Source organism: Aedes albopictus, chromosome 3 (genome assembly GCF_035046485.1).
Source record: "Aedes albopictus strain Foshan chromosome 3, AalbF5, whole genome shotgun sequence".
Lineage (NCBI taxonomy): Eukaryota > Metazoa > Arthropoda > Insecta > Diptera > Culicidae > Aedes > Aedes albopictus.
Window position 1 is genome coordinate 170,588,122 of NC_085138.1, and position 23,523 is coordinate 170,611,644.

General features: G+C 37.3%; 1 protein-coding gene and 1 long non-coding RNA gene across 14 annotated transcripts in view; both read left to right on the forward strand.

Moving 5' to 3' along the window:
* LOC109402762 (ras-specific guanine nucleotide-releasing factor 2-like) overlaps positions 1-23,523 on the forward strand; it is an 839,143-nt gene that overhangs the window by 642,661 nt on the left and 172,959 nt on the right. The gene's annotated exons all lie outside the window — the stretch shown is intronic.
* Positions 3,644-5,372, forward strand: LOC134291192 (uncharacterized). Its single transcript, XR_009998962.1, has 2 exons — positions 3,644-5,148; positions 5,275-5,372. It is a non-coding gene; the product is annotated as an uncharacterized LOC134291192 (long non-coding RNA).

Consider the following 23,523-nt stretch of genomic DNA (forward strand, 5'->3'; position numbering starts at 1 on the left):
ACCCCAGTCTGGAATAGCTTCGAAAATGAAAGCCACTACCTGCTTGGGATTTATATTCCACCAGATATCTCGGGAGTGCATGATGCATCCACCGAAATAACGTTCTCTCTTCTTAAAGAGAAAACTACACTCACAAAGTAGATGTTCCGAGGTTTCAGAGTTGAAACCACAGAACCAACATTCTTCTGATTGAATCTTCTTGAGCTTCAATAGAAAGTGTCGAGATGGGCAGTGCCCGGTTAACAATCCTGTGTACACACTTAATTCGCGTTTACTAAGTTTCAGTAGTGTGTTCGTGTTTTTCACGCTTGGCACGATGAATCTCTTTGACTGGGATATTCCAGGTGCAGTATGCCAGTTTGCTCCTACGCTCTGTTTCTCCCATTTTTTTAGCTCCATCGATAGAGCACTTGATGATACTCCACAGAAGGGTTCCGGTCCATACAAGGCACCCAGAGATCCCTCCCTAGCTAGCTGGTCCGCAGTTTCGTTGCCTATCACAGTTAGTATAAGTGCGGAATCGTGAACAAAACCGCGATTTTGCATCGAATTGTCTCGGTGTCTTCTGCACACTTGATTGTTAGTTGGGTTTTTTCTCCTGCATTTTAGTATATTTTAGCTTTACTTCATTCTTAAGCCACAGTCGTTATCACAATATAATTAAATTTTAGAATTGTTATTGGTTTTATTCGTGAATCCCTTTATAGGAGCAAATGCTCCACTGGGATTTCACATTAGTTTTTTTTAATTCTTAGTTACTTAATATTCGCGTTTTTTGTACTTTGTTAGGTGTGTCCACAACCAGGAAGCTCCACGAGAGCTTTTTGGTGTGGGGGTTAGCAGAGGGTAAAACAATATATATCGTCGGTTTCCTGCAATAAGGCCGGAACAAATCTCATTTTCTTCTTTTGTCACTTTACTCGTTGACTCGTCAAGGGGGAGGATGATAAATAATAAGTTCATTTGATGCAAAATTACCCAAACAATTAGGCAAAATCGTCAAACTCATCGGATTTGATAAGAAATTTTCTTGACGACTCTATTTTATTTTAAAAAGTTTAAATTTCTTGAATAATTTATTTGTGTACCCTCTCAAAATGACGGATTCCGACCAAAATTTTCCGAGGGGGCGGTGACATTAGAGAAAATCGAAATTTGTGTCAGCCTAAGGGCACAACTCAAAATTTGCCATTTTTGAGATTTTGAAGCTAAATGACGATAAACTATGTAAACATTCTCATCATTTGACAAAAGTAAGAGAATTTTGATTGTTGTATCATGGATAGGAACTGAAGGACTATATGTTTCATGAATTTTGGGATACTATTTTTCATCGACTATTGAATAAGTTGACTCAATTTGAATTGTGTCTTTATTGGGGAAAATTGGTGAAAATGACAAAATCTCGCGTTTCTCAAAGAATTTCGGAACGGGTCTTTGTGAGATGAAAGCCTATGTAGTTTTTTTTATCATTTGACATCAAAATCTAAAAAAAACTTTGTGTTGTGCCCCTATTGCGGGAAACCGACGATATCATTACCGATAGAAACATTAAGTTAACATCAACAAGTGTGTCGTGGTAATTTCTGAGATAAATATTATCTTTATTTCACATAGGTTAAAGCTGGTATTTTGAAGCATGCCAAAATGCACAATCTAACAGCAAATATGTTAAATACGACAATAATGTTGTTTTGAATAAGGGTGAGTTATAAAGGTTCTAATCACCATAGGTAAATTAAGTCAAATTTTTCAGTAGCATTTCAATATCGAAATAATAAATGATGCCAAATTTGATTGATTCGTCATTTGATTTAGATCTGTGCGTCTACCCGGATAGGGATAGCAAACATTGAAATTTGGAAACGAATGATTTCGGTAAATAAGCCCAAGTTACTTGCTACAACATACTATAACTTGATAACATTCACAATTAGTGGTTGACAAACTTCAGAATCTTTCAAGGAGAACTTTATCGATCCCCGTTCAAATTAATGAGCAGTCTCAATACACATCAGGTAATTTTCCACTCTTAAACCATAAGCAACAAGTATGATGACATTGAGCATAGGTACTAGCCTGGTACACGGTTTATATGGGAAAATATAAAAAATGGAAAAACTCCAACTCCTGTATACTTTTTGAGCTCCATTTTGGTCCCATATCAACTGTGCAAAATTTCAGATCGATCGAAGAAACTATATTTTAGCGCCCGCCATTCTTAGTTTTTCATACGATTTACTATGGGGAAAATTTACCTCTTCAAAGAAAAATCGCTTGAGGTCAACCATTGGTCCCTAAAAATAAGTCGTTGAATGATTTCTGTAGATAACTTCACGAGGAATCAGACCACCGAAGACCGCAAAACGATGCGACATTCATGGAAAAAGTTATTAAGCCTTACCCGATCGATAAAATCACGAGATTTTATTATTTATTGTTATTCCTTACGTGTTAAACAGCGTGGGCATGTCATTCGGTTTTCAGTCAATAACTTTTTCCACATGCCTTCGATCGCTTTGCGGTCTTCAAAGGGTTTGTTCCTCGTACAATTTCCAACAGAAATCATTCATCGATATATTTTTAGGAGTTAAGGGGCAACCTGTGGTGATTTTTCTTTAAAAAAGTAATTTTCCCCATAGTAAATCGTATGAAAATTTAAAACGGCTGGCGCTAAAATATAGTTTCTCCGATCGAGCTGAAATTTTGCACAGTTGATATGGGGCCAAAATGGAACTCAAAAGTGTACAGGAGTAAAATGTATTTTGGTGTCCCACACTAATAGGTACAAATTATTCGAGTTAACGTACCTAAATAAATTATTGTACCCACAGACGGGTAGACGAGATTGGAAAAGTTGTATACCTAAACGACGTATAAAATGAGCAGCTCTCTGATGGATCATCAACAAACGTGTTTTTGAAAGTGAAGCGTGAAGTTTTTTTTTTTAAAAAGTGCAGCCATAGTAACAGTTCCAGAGTATTTCTGTAAAAGTCACCGTCCTAAAGCTAATGCAGCTACAAATAGTTTCGGTGAATTGCTGTTTGAATATAGGTTGTGCTACAAACAAGGATGGGAACACTCACTTGGAAAGAGTTACACTCACTTGCAGTTTTCTCAGCTCAGAAGCGTGCAATCAAACAACGATGTATGGACGACTTTTGCCTTGGGATTTTGTCTAAAAGTTTGCCGAATAGAGTAGGAGTCGCACACGCATACCGAATTCGTGAGTGACTGTAATTCTTTGAAAGTGAGTGTTCCCATCCCTGGCTACAAAACACCAAATCAGAAAAATGTCAACAGCTGAGTCTAGCTACAAGTGATTCAAATGAACACGCAGAAAATTCATGTTGCTGCCTGATTTGGAACAATTTATCAAGGTACTTTCATTAGGTACCAAAGCTGGGAGATATGATGGTAACTATGATGGTAACTGTAAAAAGTGCACAGAATTCATATTGACCATCATCATTTGTGTTGTGAATCTTAAAGTTGGACTATGAAACTTCAACAGTGTTTTCGTTATAAGTGATCGTGAAACCTAAAACTGTTGCAGCTATGCCACAAATTGTTGTGGTTCAACGAAAAATAGCGAAGACATACCACAACTTAAGTGCCAAGAAGAGAAACTGCAGAATCTCAGTTTTGCGGAGACTCAGTGCATAGTGAATAGAGAAGAACCAGCCAAGGGCTGAAAGTCTCTCTAATAAAGACAAATCAATCAAATGCATAGTGGATCAAATAATTAAGGTAAGAATCGTGTTTTCACAAAAAAAAGTTATAAGTAGTTTCTGAAAAATATAAATAAATGGTATTAAAGTTCTTTTTTTTCTGTTGTTGCAGGTTCAAGAATAACAATTACTAAATGTTAGTAATGAGGATGATAAGCTACCCTATTCGTCCGGCAAAGCAATGCCAAATTTCCGACGAGACCGGAGGTGAGAGTTTTCCAAGATGGCGTCCTTCAGCCACATGTGGAGGTTATGTTTGCTGACTCATCAAAAAATTGCAATGGCGTATGGGCATGCGCTCGGCCATGCTCTGTGAGAAAAAAGTTCCTAACCTCAAACACGCCAACCGGAGCAGTGGATTCATATGAATTCCATCACATTTATTCTTTTCTCAACGCAAGATTACCACCATCGTAAGTTCTTTTTAAGTTCTATTTCTATTATTTTTGCGAAGGCTTGATGCCACCACTGGAGTTTCTCTATATATTTCTATTTACAATTCGTATCAGACAGAATATCAACCACTATAATTTCTCTATATATTTCTATTTACAATTCGTATACGGAAGTCAAGAACCACCTCTGTTATTTCTTTTTAAGTTCTATTTCTATTATTTTTACGAACCAAGATGAAACATCAAAGCCACAGTAATTTCTCAATATTTTCTATTTCCTATTCGTATCAGAAAAAAAATCAACCACTTGAATTTCTCAATATTTTCTATTTCCTATTCGTATGAGAACGAGATCCAACCACTCGAATTTCTCAATATTTTCTATTTCCTATTCGTATGAGAATCAACCAACCACTCGAATTTCTCAATATTTTCTATTTCCTATTCGTATGAGAACGAGATCCAACCACTTGAGTTTCTCAATATTTTCTATTTCCTATTCGTATGAGAATTTTAAAGATACACCAACTAGACTGTAATTTCTTTCAAATTCTATTTCAATTTTTTTTCAAAACAGATTAAGATCCAACCTTTCTGTGATTTCTTTCAAATTCTATTTCAATTTTTTTTTACAAACAGTGAAAGATCCAACCTTTCTGTGATTTCTTTCAAATTCTATTTCAATTTTTTTTGAACAGATAAAGAACCAACTTATCTGCAATTTCTTTCAAATTCTATTTCAATTTTTTTTGCGGAAATGTTTATGTCTAATACTGCAAATCGAGGGTTTTGCATGTATACAAATAAAAAAAAAACACAATGTTGTTCACTCTTTGACAGTCACACGCAAGTTGAAAAAAAAAAAAGATTTTTCTAGCAAAATGAGACATACGACTTACAATTTGCAAATTGATTGAAATTATCAGTTCTGCTTAGCAGTCGTCATCATATGACCAAAGGTCGCATGAGTGCGGAAAGTTGTAGAAAAGTTTTTAGAAGAAGTCGTCATCATATGACCAAAGGTCGCATGAGTGCAAAAAAGATAAAAAAAAGTTTTCAAAAGAAGTCGTCATCATATGACCAAAGGTCGCATGAGTGCCAAATAATACAAAAAGTAACTCCTAGAAGTCGTCATCATATGACCAAAGGTCGCATGAGTGCGTAAAATTAAAAAAAAAAAAGTTTCTCATAGAAGTCGTCATCATATGACCAAAGGTCGCATGAGTGCGTAAAATTGAAAAATAAAGTTTCTCGTAGAAGTCGTCATCATATGACCAAAGGTCGCATGAGTGCCAAATAATACAAAAAGTAACTCCTAGAAGTCGTCATCATATGACCAAAGGTCGCATGAGTGCGAAAATTTATAATACCTTCACTGTGGTTTCTTTTTAAGTTCTAGATCTATTATTTTTACAAAAAAGCAAAGTTTTTCCAAAAAGTCGTCATCATATGACCAAAGGTCGCATGAGTGCGAAAACAACAAGAACCACCACTGTTATTTCTTTTTAAGTTCTATTTCTATTATTTTTACGGATTTGAAGTGTCTACATCCAAAAGTCGTCATCATATGACCAAAGGTCGCATGAGTACGAAAATGAAATATACCAACACTGTTATTTCTTTTTAAGTTCTATTTCTATTATTTTTGAATCCAACCACTAGAATTTCTTTCAAATTCTATTTCAATTTTTTTTGCGAAAGCGTTTACATAACAAAAGCTTTCTGACCGTGATATTATCACTACGGAATATTATTTTTGAGTTTAATGAAGTCTTTCCATTGCGTGATATTATCACTACGGAATATTATTTTTAAGATAATGAAGTCTTTTCATTGCGTGATATTATCACTACGGAATATTATTTTTGAAATTAACAAAGTCTTTCAGACCGTGATATTATCACTACGGAATATTATTTTTGAGATTAACGAAGTCTTTTCTTTGCGTGATATTATCACTACGGAATATTATTTTTGAAAAATACTCTTCTCTTTAGAAGTCGTCATCATATGACCAAAGGTCGCATGAGTGCCAAAACAAGAATCACCACTGTTGTTTCTTTTTAAGTTCTATTTGTATTATTTTTACGGATAGCAAGAGTCTACATCCAAAAGTCGTCATCATATGACCAAAGATCGCATGAGTGCGAAAACAATGATAGAAACTACCATGCCACTGAAATTTCTTTCAAATTCTATTTCAATTTTTTTTACCATTGAGAGTACATAAACAAAGCTTCTCGGATCGTGATATTATCACTACGGAATATTATTTTTGCCTCTAAAGATACCAATGTTTCTGTAATTTCACAATATTACAATATGCATTACAAATTTGAGTCTTTGACTTATTAAAAGTCTCAATGAAGATACGATAGAAAGAAAAATATGTCTTTGAACTGCGAAGATATTTCATCTTGTAAACAAAAGAGTCTTGTCGAACCGTGATATTATCACTACGGAATATTATTTTTGCGATAATATTCTAAGTCTACTAAAATGTCTTAGATACCACACTGTAGTTTCTTTCAAATTCTATTTCAATTTTTTTTGAAAACTTTTGTAACTGAAAGCAAAGCAAGAAAAATAATTGTATTTAGATTGTAAGCTAGGTTTACGAAATGAATAAAAAATAAAGTAAATTAAAACAATTCCCCGCTATTTGATTTACAAACAAATATCACAATCCCTGACAAGGCTTTAATAAATCGGCGTTTATTGGATGTCCACTTTGCGTCTAGCTGCTGGGGAAGAATATGGTAAGTAAGACACGCAGCAGCGGTTTTTGTTGTTTATTATAAATGGAAAGGAGGAAAATGCGTAGTTTGTCCTTTGTATTATAATTTTTAGTTCATTCATTTCATTTATTTAGTTAACATCAAATTCATGATAATACTGAATCAACAATTTGCCGCCATAATACTCGATTTGCAGCTGCAGCTCTCCAACGTCGGTCACGCCCAACACTCGCCAGATCACGCTCCACCTGGTCCGCCCATCGTGATCTCTGCGCTCCACGCCTTCTTGTACCAACCGGATGGTTAGCAAACACCAACTTTGCAGGGTTGTTGTCCGGCATTCTTGCAACATGCCCTGCCCATCGTATCCTTCCGGCTTTGGCCACTTTCTGGATGCTGGGTTCGCCGTAAAGTGCAGCGAGCTCATGGTTCATCCTTCTCCGCCACACACCATTCCCCTGCACGCCGCCGAAGATCGTCTTTAGCACCCGTCGCTCGAAAACTCCGAGTGCTTGCAGGTCCTCCTCGAGCATCGTCCATGTCTCGTGTCCGTAGAGAACCACCGGTCTTATTAATGTCTTGTACATGGTACATTTGGTGCGGGGGTGAATCTTGTTTGACCGCAGTTTCTTCTGGAGCCCATAGTAGGCACGACTTCCGCTGATGATGCGCCCTCGTATTTCACGGCTCACGTTATTGTCAGCCGTTAGCAAGGAACCGAGGTAGACGAATTCTTCTACTACCTCGAAAGTATCCCCGTCTATCGTAACATTGCTGCCAAGGCTTGTCCTGTCTCGCTCAGTCACACCTACCAGCATGTACTTTGTCTTAGCCGCATTCACCACCAGTCCGACCTTTACTGCTTCACGTTTCAGGCGGGTGTACTGTTCTGCCACCGTTCCAAATGTTCTGGCAATAATATCCATGTCATCCGCAAAACAGACAAATTGGCTGGATTTCGTGAAGATCGTAAGCCGGCTGTTGAGCCCGGCTCGTCGCATAACACCTTCCAGGGCGATGTTGAATAGTAGGCAGGAAAGTCCATCACCTTGTCGTAGTCCCCGTCGAGATTCAAATGAACTGGATAGTTCACCCGAAATCCTTACGCTGTTCTGCACACCGTCCATCGTTGCTCTTATCAGTCTAGTCAGCTTCCCGGGAAAGCTGTTCTCGTCCATAATTTTCCATAGCTCTGTGCGGTCGATACTGTCGTATGCCGCTTTGAAGTCGATGAACAGGTGATGCGTTGGGACCTGGTATTCACGGCATTTCTGGAGGATTTGCCGTACGGTGAAGATCTGGTCCGTTGTCGACCGGCCGTCGATGAAACCGGCTTGGTAACTTCCCACGAACTCATTTACTTTAGGTGAAAGACGACGGAAGATGATCTGGGATAGCACTTTGTAGGCGGCATTCAAAATGGTGATCGCTCGAAAGTTCTCACACATTAACTTGTCGCCTTTCTTGTGGATGGGACAGATTATCCCTTCCTTCCACTCCTCCGGTAGCTGTTCGGTTTCCCAGATCTTGACTACTAACTGATGCAGACAGGTGGCCAACTTTTCCGGGCCCATCTTGATGAGTTCTGCTGCGATACCGTCCTTACCAGCCGCTTTGTTGTTTTTGAGCTGGTGGATGGCATCCTTAACTTCCCTCAGCGTGGGAGTTGGTTCGTTCCCGTCCTCTGCTGCACCAACATAGTCATTTTCTCCGCTGCCTTGGTCCTCCGTGCCTACATTCTCTTTGCCATTCAGGTGCTCGTCGAAGTGCTGCTTCCACCTTTCGATCACCTCACGTTTGTCCGTCAGGAGGCTCCCGTTTTTATCCCTGCAGATTTCGGCTTGCGGCACGTAGCCTTTGCGGGATGCGTTGAGTTTCTGGTAGAACTTGCGTGTTTCCTGTGAACGGCACAGCAGTTCCATTTCCTCGCACTCCGCTTCTTCCAGGCGACGCTTTTTTTCCCGGAAGAGACGGGTCTGCTGCTTCCGCTTCTGCCTGTATCGCTCCACATTCTGTCGGGTTCCATGCTGCAGCATTACCGCCCGCGCTGCATCCTTCTCCTCCAGAACCGCTCTGCACTCCTCGTCGAACCAATCGTTTCGTCGACTCCGTTCTACGTACCCGATAGTGCTCTCAGCTGCGTTGTTGATGGCTGCTTTGATTGTACTCCAGCTGTTCTCTAGAGGGGCCACATCGAGCACACCCTCGTCCGGCAACGCTGCCTCGAGATTCTGCGCGTATGCGGTGGCGACATTCGGTTGCTTCAGTCGCTCTAGATCGTACCGGGGCGGCCGCCGGTAATGTACGTTGTTAATAACGGAGAGTTTTGGGCGCAGTTTAACCATCACCAGGTAGTGATCGGAGTCGATATTAGCGCCACGATAGGTCCTGACGTCGATAATGTCGGAGAAGTGCCGTCCATCAATCAGAACGTGGTCGATTTGCGATTCCGTTTGTTGTGGTGATCTCCAGGTGTAACGATACGGGAGGCTGTGCTGGAAGAAGGTGCTACGAATGGCCATGTTCTTGGAGGCGGCGAAATCGATGAGGCGTAGCCCATTTTCGTTCGTCAGCTGGTGGGCGCTGAACTTTCCAATCGTCGGTCTGAATTCCTCCTCCTGGCCTACCTGAGCGTTTAGATCCCCTATGATGATCTTGACGTCGTGGTTTGGGCAGCGGTCGTACTCGCGTTCGAGCTGCGCGTAAAATGCGTCTTTGTCATCATCAGTGCTTCCGGAGTGAGGGCTGTGCACGTTTTTTATGCTAATGTTGAAGAATCGGCCCTTGATCCTCAACCTGCACATTCTTTCGTCGATCGGCCACCAACCGATCACGCGCCTCTGCATGTCGCCCATCACTATAAAAGCTGTTCCCACCTCACGTGTGTTGCCGCAACTCTGGTAGATGGTATGATTACCTCTAAACGTTCGCACCATAGATCCTGTCCAACACACCTCCTGCAGCGCTACGATTCCGAACCCGCGGTCCTTCAGTATATCGGCGAGTATGCGGGTGCTCCCGATGAAGTTGAGAGATCTGAAGTTCCACGTACCGAGCTTCCAATCGCAAGTCCCTTTTCGTCGCTGTGGTCGTCGCCATTGGTATCGGTTCGCCTTCTTCTCTTGTTGATTTTCCGGTGCTAGTCTTTTTTACGGCTGGCTCGCAGGGCCTGACACCAACCCACTAACCCAGGGAGCTGGGCTTACCTTCCCGGAAGCTACGGGTTCTAATTTTTAGTGTGTTACATCAATCTGACAGTTGAGGACCAATCAAAAATTAAGAGCTGGATATCGGAGTGTCGTCCGCTAACTTGACTACAGAGAAAACAGCAAACATGGTGACGTTGTTTTTGAGACAAGCGATGTTGAAAACAATGCCTGTCACTGCCCTGTGGAAACTTTTACTGTGTTGTTGTGCATTGGTCGTGCCTCTATTGTGCTGCATTAGAATACGTACGTCGCACAGTGTTCGAAATCAATGATTTTACGATCAAAAATAAATAACTTTTTTTAGGTTGGTTTAGCGTGTTCTACAAAGTTTTTCTGCATGTTAAAAGGCGTCTTTTGATAAAATGTAGTAAATGATTAATCCCCCTAGAAATGAGATAAAAAATTTATTTTTTCGAAATATTTTTTTTAGAGGTTTACCGTCTTGGGCAAAGTTGTAGCCCATAATAGGAGAACAAAAATCGTAGAACATGTCAATGTTCCATTTCTCACGGTTTTCGAGATGTGGAGCGTTTTGTGCGAAGTACCCCTAAAACTAGTTTTTTCGATGTAGCTTCAACAGATTAAATCCTACAGTTTTGTGACCTTCTACAAACTTGTTCAGGACGTCGAATTACACATTTCTTCCGAAGATGTCAAGTCATTATATCTTGAAACAAAGAAGTTATAGGTAAATTTATCATATTTTAAGGTGTACTTTCACCTTAAGTAACTATTTCCGGCGCAAAATGGCGCAGATGGCTCAGTCGGTAGTTGAAAGATTAGACTTTTTACTATCACTTGGGGGTGGAAACTCTCGTGGGCTATAGTGGGAAAGGTGGTTTAAATACATGACAAAAACTAATTATTTTGCCTGTAATACAAGAAAAACAAATAAAAATTAATCATTTAGGAGCCCACAGTAATTTTTACTGCATTGCGTTATTTCCAGCAATATTTTACAACATTTTTGAGCATGATTTATTTATTTAATTATTTACTTAAATTAGCGACACTTTACACCAAAGTTGCATTCGTGTCGTTTTTGAGCATTGAGCATTGTTTTTACCAAACAGATTATTTTATTCATGTTTTTGAATTCATATTGTTTACTATCAGATGGTCAGACAATTTCTGATAAAGTTACTTTAAAATTACCTGTTTGAATTTTTTTGGGGCAATATTCAAGTTAAGTAGCGCTAGAAATAGGAAGAAGGAAATATCAAACAGTTCAAGATGTGCATCAAAACACATAGTAGTTTTTTAGTTATTTTTTCATGTATTTATATTTATATTTGTTGTTTGACTTTTCAACTACGGAATCAGTATCGGAAAATATCAGGAGCAGTTTTGATTCGTCCGATAGCAGATTAACAGCTTTTTCGGTAATCCACGAGTTTGACTTACAACTGGGAAGCAATAGAAATATATCAGATATAAATCAATAAAATAAAGGGGGTGCCCAGAAATAACGCGACAGTTTTTGTTTTAATTTCAAACATTACTTTTAATCTCTTGATGTTAACCAATTACATGTTACGTCCCATCGTCTGCATCATGAGCTAATTGAAGTACTTTTCATATTTTTAACAGTACTTTTCACGAAAATCGGGTTGAAAATAAAATGTTATATCAAATTGGTCATTTGATATAAAAGATTAACTTTATTTTCACCAGGAAATCGTCAAAATATGTATTGAAGAATGTAAAATTACAACTACCTTTATAAGAACTGCGAAGGTATTTATCAAAACGCATTTGATATTCTAACCACCGTAGCCATTCAGTTTTATGACTATCGAGTAGGTTGTCATTCATTTGGGCATAGATATATTGTCATTATTTTGAAGAAATTCAATACTTTTATTTAGAACTAGCATTAGTTATAACTCTCGGGAACAATATTTTGTTCTGATGTTTTAATTTTTAGTGATAAATACTCACTGGTTTTTGCAAAAACATTGTAAAATATTGCCGGAAGTATCACAGTGCAGTAAAAAATACTGTGGGCTTCTTAATTATTTTTTTTTATTTATTTTGCTTGTATTACAGGCAAAATAATTAGTTTTTGTCATGTATTTAAACCACCTTTCCCACTATTGCCCACGAAGGTTTCCACCCCCAAGTGATAGTAAAAAGTCTAATCTTTCAACTACCAACTGAGCCATCTGCGCCATTTTGCGCCGGAAGTTACTTAAGGTAAAAGTACACCTTAAAATATGATAAATTTGCCTATAACTTTTTTGTTTTTAGATAGAATGACTTGACATCTTCGGAAGAAATGTGTAATTCGACGTCCTGAACAAGTTTGTAGAAGGTCACGAAACTGTAGGATTTTATCTGTTAAAGCTACACTGAAAAAACTAGTTTTAGGGGTACTTCGCACAAAACGCTGCATATCTTGAAAACCGTAAGAGATGTCCCGCTGGAAATGGCCAAATATAAAAGTGATCCAAAACTATGCATGCGACACATCAAACTGCGGCATTTTCGATAACCTGATGAACAGTTAGCAAGAAAACAATCTCAGACCATATCCGAACCGACAGTGTTCCGGAATCGGTTTCGGATGGCCAAATATAAAAGTGATCTAAAACTATGCAAGCAACACATCAAACTGCAGCATTTTCGATAACTTGATGAACAGTTAGCAAGAAAACAGTCTGAGACCATATCTGAACCGGTAGTGTTTCGGAACCGGTTTCGGATGTCCCGCTGGAAGTGGCCAAATATAAAAGTAAACCAAATCCATGCATGCGACATATCAAAGCGCAACTTTTATGATAATGAAAGGTTGGCATAAAAAAATACTCAGACCATATCTGAACCGGTATTGTTTCGGAACCGGTTCCGGGTGTCCCGACGGAAGTGGCCGTATATAAAAGTGAACAAAACTTATGCATGCGGCACATTAAATCACGACTTTTCCGACAACTTGATGACCGCTAATCAAAGAAGTAGGCTAAGACCACATTAGGGACTGACAGTAGTGCCGAAACTAGTTCCAAGTTTCCCTCCAAAAGCGGCTAAATATAAAATTGAACCTAACCTATGCATGCGAAACAGCAAAGCGCGGCTTTTTCGATGGCTTAATAAACTTTGCAAGGAAATAGGCTCAAACCAAACCCATGCATTGAGGTATCGTGGATTTTAGCTAACATGATGAACAGTTGCAAAAAATAGACGCAAGCCATATCAGTGTATTACGGATCTGATTCCGGGTATCCCGCCAGAAATGGTTAAATTTAAAAGAGAACCAATACATGCGACATATCATTGACTTCTTCAGTATCATGATCAACGGTTAGCCAGCAAATAATCACAGACCATATTTGGAAGAACCGGTAGTGTTCCAGAACTGGTGATGAGACGAGTAACCCGCCGGAAGTGGTAAAATATAGAGGGAAACCAAACCAGAGCAGCGTTTTTGATAATCTGATGAACGCTCAACAAGAAAATAGTTTCGGAATCGGTTGCGAGTGTTCCATTAGAAGTAATTAAATAGAAGTGAACCAAAATCATTCATGCGATACATAAAATCGTGGCTTTTTCAAAAATTTGCCGAACGGTTAGCAAGAAAATAGCCTCAGATCACATTAATATTCGGCTTTTTAGGTAACCCGATGAACAGTTGACAAGAACATAGTCTCAGATCATATTTGAGATAACCCCGCCGGAAGTGGTCAAACGTTAAATTGAACAAAACCCATGCAATCTGCACATCAAATATCGGAATAATAAAAGTGAACAAACTAAACGTCAAAGCAATAAACGTTGGGTAAGATTATAAGTGAAGAAATGGTGAAAGTCTTCATACATGCAAGAGAACAAAATCGTGACCAAAGCGATCTTATCAAATCACACCATTTCAGATTCCTGCGGTGTAAATATATAGTAGGATGGATCAACGTTTTATGGAAAAATTATAATTTGATCGTATCAACACTCAATAAAGTTTTTTCAATCTTCAGTCTCCTTTTGCTTCTAAGATTACAGCTCACAATTTGGGTGCGGCTGGTTGAGCCCTCGCTCTTCTGATAGCGATTGAAGTTTGAATGGAAAATTTCCATGTTCTGCATTTTTTCCGTAAGGAGGTCAAATTTTACATGGATCGTGTTACCAATGATAATACATAAAATATAGCCTAGAGTGTGCTAAAAAAAACTTTGTCGAAGATTACAAAGTGATCTGTGATTGTAAATAAAGTTAACCTTCTTCATGCATTAGCTGATGCTCACGCCGCTGCCGTAGTGAATAGAATGGGGTCATAATGATCCCAATGCATTTCGCAACTCTGTTTTTCTGTTGAACTTAACATCGAAATATGTACCACCAATAAGTTTCCCAAATCGATGGTAACTTTGTTAAAATTGTTGCTTTTCTATACAAAGGACTCAGGAACATTTTTGCTAATGTCGACGGAAAGATCATAAGTATTTATTCGACGAGAAAGGCACTATCACCACTAGGTGGATTAATCTGGGTTTTTTTTTATGAAATAACGAAGTAATATTTTCAAAATCGGGTTTCGTACACATGTAGAGTATGGATCAAAGTATCTTCTGATTTTTTGTTTGAGATGAATTTTTTTTCCATTTTTACAGCATTCTTTTTTTTTGAAATTTTGTTCAAAAATACTTTTTGCAAAAACGAAAAACATTTTCCATCACAACAAAAATTTAGAAGATACCTTGATCCATACTCTACATGTTTACGAAAACCAATTTTGAAAATATTGCTTCGTTATTTAATAAAAATCAAAAACCAAAAAGTGAGGAAGTGCTTCCAGTTTCGCCTTAAAGTGTTTTTTTTTCGAAAATCATACTTTTCACCGAATTGATAGCACGGGAGATCTCAAGAAAGCGTCTGGAGGCTACAAGTGTGGGCTGTCAACTGCGTGTAAAGGCCTTATGATCATAATCAAGCATAATCAATGGGTTATTGTAACATTACTGATACGTTGTAACATCCTGGAAGTCCATGCAGCAGTTTCTCGGCACCTTTTTGAATTATTTATTTGAATGGGAAATTTTGTGGGCACGCGAGCCAAAAGTTGAAGTCTCTTAGGCAAGGGAGTAAACTGCTCTCGAAGGCAGAATACGACCTCAAAATAAGCATCATTTCAGGTTTATGACCACATGACCCCTCTTTCCCCTACTTTCACATGCGTAAAAGGAAATTTGCATATAGGGTTTTTTACCCTATTCCCGGCACAACATGTAAACAAAATTATGTATTACCTAAATTCACAACGAAACGACTGTTTTCATCCACTTCTTCCGTCTGAATCAGATACTTTGTTGAGTGAACTTGTTGTTAACAGTGATTGTTGTGAAGATTTTCTGCCGGAAAGTTGATTTTGAACGAGTTTACTGCACCTAGTCCTGCACCAATTCTCGGCACCAGTGCCGAACTTCCAGCAAAATCAAATGGGAAATCACTTCGGCACCCATCTTTATGCTGCCGAAGTGCACCCGTCTGCGAGTAATATTGTGCATTGCGCAGTTAAAAGTGCGACGAGGAAGTGCGGAATCTCAAATAAAAGTGCAATTTGGTGTCAGATCGTTTCGGTGTCTTCAGCGCACTTATTCATTAGCTCATGATGACACCGGAACGATTTGATGCAATATCGCACTTTTATTTAAGATTCCGCAATCTGTCGCAGTCCAGTTAGCAATGCAGTAAACTATATTTGTTTTGAGCACTTGTGCGGCTTTAGAGTGAAAGTGTAGCTCATTGACTGTGGATCCCGTTGCGAAAACTTTGCGGGAGATGATTATTTTGGGAAGGGTGTTTGGAAAATATGCGGCAAGTGATATTTTGATTTGATTTGCTGTGAGCTGCCGGAAATGGACGCGGCTGCCCAAGTTGTTCGAAACCCTAATTGCCACGCTCCCGTGTTTTTTTTTCTCTGTTCGGGACATAACCACTACGACCAATATTTGATCTATTGTGGTATACCCCGTGTCCTTTGTATAGTGCATGTCATATCACTTTATCACCATTGAGAAGTCATAAATTATTCGGTTTAGTTACAGTAGTCATTTTCAACTACATAGTTCGCAAGGAAGGATTCTGATAGAAAGGTTCCGCTTTTAACACGCTACATGTTTTTCTTGTGTCGTTTTCGTTTTTGTGACGGTGCTACACCGCTTCGTGCTGCATTTTTCACTGCAAAAACGAATATTTTCGGTGCAGTTGTTTTGGTGTGCGTGAATAAAAAGCAAAATGTTTACATCTTTGCAAACGTTGATTGGTGGACACGGAGTACACCCGTTACACTCTCGAATTTTTGAGTGCTGCACTATCTTGAGCGGTGCAGAAAAAGTGCTACACCGGTGTAGCATGAATATCGAAAATGACATTAGTCTTATACTATTTATGCATTTGAAGCATATTGACATTTTAAAACGTTCACAATGAAGAAGTAATGGGCGAGAAAAAAATAATCATATCTGCTGCACTGGCATGAAGGAAATTTGAACATCCTTAGAATCACTTGAAGTGCAAATTTTTTTTTTTCGGTGATACCAATCCGTGTGATCAAATTATGAAATTCAAATAACTCAACGTACATATGTACAGATGGGTAAATTATTGGTTAAATTGGGAAAAAATCCACAGCTCAGGTGAGATTTGAACTCACGACCCTTATTCGCTAGACAAGTGCCTTACCAACTAAGCTACCGAGCCAATTAATGACCCGCCAACTTAGTTGTCATAAGGTTCAATTCTAATCTCATCGATCTATATCATCTTCCCCTAAACCGCAAATATAACCATCTCTGTTGTACATATGTACGAAGAGCGAAAGCGATTTGTTCATTGTTTGAAACTGTTTGCCTTGTACACTTTTATTTCAGTTGCAATTCTTGGTGCACTAAGGATGCTTAACCTTTTTTTACTGTGAGGTTCTTTGGATGTATTCAGGAATCCAATACTGTTCTTATTTGAACCACCTAGGGCCGATTTTTTCACCTCGGCATATAGCGTAAGCCAGGCTACCCATACAGCTGAACCTGGTTTAAGGCCTAAGCCAGGGTGAAGAAATCGCCCAAAAGATTTATGATGTTTAAGAAAGTGGTTGGAACGCTCACAATGAAGAAAACATAGTCTTAAACCAAAATAGTGTAGGTACAAATTATTTGAGTTAACGTACCTATATATAGTTTGTTATGTACCCACAAATAGACGGGTAGATGAGATAGGAAGAAATGTATACCTAAACGATGTATAAAATGTGCAGCTTTCTGAATGATCATCATCATACGTGTTTCTGGAAGTGTGGAATAGTGGAAATAGTGCAGCCATAGTAGCAGTTCCAGTGTATTTCTGTGATGGGTCACCAAATCCCAAAGGATATAACTGCTGCAGTTACAATTTGTTTCGGTGAAGATACGTTGTTCTACAAAAACACCAGATTAAAACTGAGCAGAGTGGAGTGTAGGCACAAGTGATTCAATGTTCATGTTGCTGCCTGATTCGAAACGATTCATTCAGGGACCTTTATTAGGTACCAATAGCCGGGTAGATAATATCATATTATGGTAACTTTCAAATTGCCTACCCAAAAGATGTATAAAATGCACAGAATTCATACTGGCTATCATCATTTGTGTTTAAGATGTGAATCTTGAAGTTGTTCTTGTGAAGTCATAGTCCAATATCAACAGTGTTTGTGTTATAAGTGATCGTGAAGCCTAAAACTGATACAGCTGTCTAACAAATTAGTGATTCAACGAAAAATGATGGAGATACACCACGCCTGAAGTTCCAGAAATTTCCAAATTTGGGGTATGATCAGTTGAAGTAACTCCGGAGATTCAGTGCATAATGAATCAAACATTTAAGGTAAGAATTGTTTTTTTTTACGAAGAAAAAGTTATAACTTCTACAAAATTGTAAGTGATTGGTTTAACATGACTTTTCTTTTCTGTTCTTTGCAGGTTCACAAAAATCAATTTCCGAATGTATGTCTGTACTGAATTCCGACCGGCAAAGCTATGCCAAATTTCCGACGAGACCGGAGGTGAGAGTTTTCCAAGATGGCGTCCTTCAGCCACATGTGGAGGTTATGTTTGCTGAATCATCAAAAAATTGCAATGGCGTATGGGCATGCGCTCGGCCATGCTCTGTGAGAAAAAAGTTCCTAACCTCAAACACGCCAACCGGCGTGAAGCAGCGGATTCATATGAATTCCATTACATTTATTCTTTTCTCAACGCAAGATTACCACCATCGTAAGTTCTTTTTAAGTTCTATTTCTATTATTTTTGCGAAGGCTTGATGCCACCACTGGAGTTTCTCTATATATTTCTATTTACAATTCGTATCAGACAGAATATCAACCACTATAATTTCTCTATATATTTCTATTTACAATTCGTATACGACAAGTTAAAATCACTGGAGTTTCTCTATATATTTCTATTTACAATTCGTATACGGAAGTCAAGAACCAACACTGTTATTTCTTTTCAAGTTCTATTTCTATTATTTCTACGAACCAAGATGAAACATCAAAGCCACAGTAATTTCTCAATATTTTCTATTTCCTATTCGTATCAGAAAAAAAATCAACCACTTGAATTTCTCAATATTTTCTATTTCCTATTCGTATGAGAACGAGATCCAACCACTCGAATTTCTCAATATTTTCTATTTCCTATTCGTATGAGAATCAACCAACCACTCGAATTTCTCAATATTTTCTATTTCCTATTCGTATAAGAACGAGATCTAACCACTTGAGTTTCTCAATATTTTCTATTTCCTATTCGTATAAGAACGAGATCCAACCACTTGAGTTTCTCAATATTTTCTATTTCCTATTCGTATGAGAATTTTAAAGATACACCAACTAGACTGTAATTTCTTTCAAATTCTATTTCAATTTTTTTTGAACAGATAAAGAGCCAACCTATCTGTAATTTCTTTCAAATTCTATTTCAATTTTTTTTCAAAACAGATTAAGATCCAACCTTTCTGTGATTTCTTTCAAATTCTATTTCAATTTTTTTTACAAACAGTGAAAGATCCAACCTTTCTGTGATTTCTTTCAAATTCTATTTCAATTTTTTTTACAAACAGTGAAAGATCCATCCTTTCTGTGATTTCTTTCAAATTCTATTTCAATTTTTTTTGCGGAAATGTTTATGTCTAATACTGCAAATCGAGGGTTTTGCATGTATACAAATAAAAAAAAACACAATGTTGTTCACTCTTTGACAGTCACACGCAAGTTAAAAAAAAAGGTTTTTCTAGCAAAATGAGACATACGACTTACAATTTGCAAATTGATTGCAATTATCAGTTCTGCTTAGCAGTCGTCATCATATGACCAAAGGTCGCATGAGTGCGGAAAGTTGTAGAAAAGTTTTTAGAAGAAGTCGTCATCATATGACCAAAGGTCGCATGAGTGCGTAAAATTAAATAAAAAGTTTCTTATAGAAGTCGTCATCATATGACCAAAGGTCGCATGAGTGCGTAAAATTAAAAAAAAAGTTTCTCATAGAAGTCGTCATCATATGACCAAAGGTCGCATGAGTGCCAAATAATACAAAAAGTAACTCCTAGAAGTCGTCATCATATGACCAAAGGTCGCATGAGTGCGAAAATTTAAAATACCTTCACTGTGGTTTCTTTTTAAGTTCTATTTCTATTATTTTTACAAAAAAGCAAAGTTTTTCCAAAAAGTCGTCATCATATGACCAAAGGTCGCATGAGTGCGAAAACAACAAGAACCACCACTGTTATTTCTTTTTAAGTTCTATTTCTATTATTTTTACGGATTTGAAGTGTCTACATCCAAAAGTCGTCATCATATGACCAAAGGTCGCATGAGTACGAAAATGAAATATACCAACACTGTTATTTCTTTTTAAGTTCTATTTCTATTATTTTTGAATCCAACAAAAGCTTTCTGACCGTGATATTATCACTACGGAATATTATTTTTGAGTTTAATGAAGTCTTTTCATTGCGTGATATTATCACTACGGAATATTATTTTTGAAATTAACAAAGTCTTTCAGACCGTGATATTATCACTACGGAATATTATTTTTGAGATTAACGAAGTCTTTTCTTTGCGTGATATTATCACTACGGAATATTATTTTTGAAAAATGCTCTACTCTTTAGAAGTCGTCATCATATGACCAAAGGTCGCATGAGTGCCAAAACAAGAATCACCACTGTTGTTTCTTTTTAAGTTCTATTTCTATTATTTTTACGGATTTGAAGTGTCTACATCCAAAAGTCGTCATCATATGACCAAAGGTCGCATGAGTACGAAAATGAAATATACCAACACTGTTATTTCTTTTTAAGTTCTATTTCTATTATTTTTGAATCCAACAAAAGCTTTCTGACCGTGATATTATCACTACGGAATATTATTTTTGAGTTTAATGAAGTCTTTTCATTGCGTGATATTATCACTACGGAATATTATTTTTGAAATTAACAAAGTCTTTCAGACCGTGATATTATCACTACGGAATATTATTTTTGAGATTAACGAAGTCTTTTCTTTGCGTGATATTATCACTACGGAATATTATTTTTGAAAAATGCTCTACTCTTTAGAAGTCGTCATCATATGACCAAAGGTCGCATGAGTGCCAAAACAAGAATCACCACTGTTGTTTCTTTTTAAGTTCTATTTCTATTATTTTTACGGATAGCAAGAGTCTACATCCAAAAGTCGTCATCATATGACCAAAGGTCGCATGAGTGCGAAAACAATGATAGAAACTACCATGCCACTGAAATTTCTTTCAAATTCTATTCCATTTTTTTACCATTGAGAGTACATAAACAAAGCTTCTCGGATCGTGATATTATTACTACGGAATATTATTTTTGCCTGTAAAGATACCATTATTTCTGTAATTTCACAATATTACAATATGCATTACAAATTTGCGAATTCGAACAAAAAGTCTAATCGAACCGTGATATTATCACTACGGAATATTATTTTTGCGGTTATATTTGAAGTCTGTTGAATGTCTGAGATACCACACTGTAATTTCTTTCAAATTCTATTTCAATTTTTTTACAAGGAGAACTAATGAACAGAGTTTCCCGAACCGTGATATTATCACTACGGAATATTATTTTTGTTTAAAAAGATACCAACGTTTCTGTAATTTCACAATATTACAATATGCATTACAAATTTGAGTCTTTGACTTATTAAAAGTCTTAATGAAGATACGATAGAAAGAAAAATATGGCTTTGAATTGCGAATATATTTCATCTTGTAAACAAAAGAGTCTTGTCGAACCGTGATATTATCACTACGGAATATTATTTTTGCGATAATATTCTAAGTCTACTAAAATGTCTTAGATACCACACTGTAGTTTCTTTCAAATTCTATTTCAATTTTTTTTTGAAAACTTTTGTAACTGAAAACAAAGCAAGAAAAATAATTGTATTTAGATTATAAGCTAGGTTTACGGAATGAATAAAAAATAAAGTTAACTTAAACAATTCCCCGCTATTTGATTGACAAACAAATATCACAATCCCTGACAAGGCTTTAATAAATCGGCGTTTATTGGATGTCCACTTTGCGTCTAGCTGCTGGGGAAGAATATGGTAAGTAAGACACGCGGCAGCGGTTTTTGTTGTTTATTATAGATGGAAAGGGGGAAAATGCGTAGTTTGTCTTTTGTACAATAATTTTTAGTGTGTTGCATCAATCTGACAGTTGAGGACCAATCAAAAATTAAGAGCTGGATATCGGAGTGTCGTCCGCTAACTTGACTACAGAGAAAACAGCAAACATGGTGACGTTGTTTTTGAGACAAGCGATGTTGAAAACAATGCCTGTCACTGCCCTGTGGAAACTTTTACTGTGTTGTTGTGCATTGGTCGTGCCTCTATTGTGCTGCATTAGAATACAGGGGGTGGCCAAAATGATTGGGATAGGCAACTTTTTTTGTCACACAAAAAAAAATCAACATGATGTAACTTTTCATAGAGTGCATAAAAAAATCTCAAATTTTGACTGTTTGTCAACCTATTATATGTGCATCATTGCACAGTGGGAAAAATAGGTATAAAACGCGAATAAATTCAATATCTCTGCTCGAAGTGGATGGATTCGAATGAATTTTTGACACAAACTGCAAAAATCTCTAGTTTCAGATAAAAAGGGTGTCATTTGTCGCACGATGCTGGAAATCAGTGTATTGAGCTCGTTTTACCCCGCGCTCTCTTTTCCACACCTTTTTGAGAAAATCCTCATCTATTCCCGACCAGCGTGCAAAATAAATGACTTATTTAACTCGTTTTTGTGTAGAAACTTCCAATGTATCGGAAATTTGACATAAGATTGCTCCTTCTCTTGTCGATTGCATTCCACTCCGAGCGGAGATGCATGTGAAAATTTAAAGAAATAGGGGATATCGGGGTTATTTGAAGATATTTCAATTTTTAAGGCCGTGCGGTGACTTAAACCAGCTCCATTCGATACTACAGAAGTTTTAACTTAAACACGAATCAAATAAATGATTTATTTTGCACTTCAGGATTTTTCCAAAAATGTGAAAAAGAGAGAGAGTGGCGTAAAACGGACCTGATACACTGATTTCCAGCATCGTGCGGCGAATGACCCCCTCCTTATCCGAAACTGTAGAGTTTTTTGTAGTTTGTGTCAAAATTTCATTCAAATCCATGCACTCCGAGCAGAGATATTGTATTTATTCGCGTTTTATACCTATTTTTTTCCCCATTGTGCATTGGTACAAATTTGGGATCGATTGATTAATTTTTCGCGGAGTAAGAATCGTTCGCATAAAACACTATTATTTTGACAACTAATTTTTGAACAATCATATCTCGGAAACCAGTGAATCGAATTGAATGAATTTTTTACCGTTTATCAACAATATATTATTACTTAATACGACGCTATAAAATGAAATATTTTCTCACGGCGAATTAAGTTATACCGGGTTTAAATTTTTACCCACATAGAGGAAAATAAGTCAAATTTACAATACCACACAAAAATTATTAAATGTGTTCTTTCTTCAATCTAAATAGGCTCTAATACATCTGATTAGAGATAACTTGAGAACAGAAGTGGAAAATCTTTGGATGTCAAAACTAAAATTTATTAACATTGATGTAAAAAAATCACATTTTTTGAGAAAAATCCAAAAAGTGTCGATCCATGATAGCTTTTTTCTACGTATGAAAAGTACCTATTAGACTGGGTCAACAAAGTCGATTTTTCGGAACAAAGCTTTTTCGATTCCTTTTAGCGCCCAAAGCAACTGTGCAAAATTTGGGAGCGATTGGTTGCTTCCCCGTATTCCGCATTGCGATTGAAATTTGTATGGAATTTAGTATGGGAAAACGTGCTTTTTTGCATTTTTCTCATAAAATGAAATTTTTCGTCTGAAACGATCTCACTAATGACGACTCACTTGA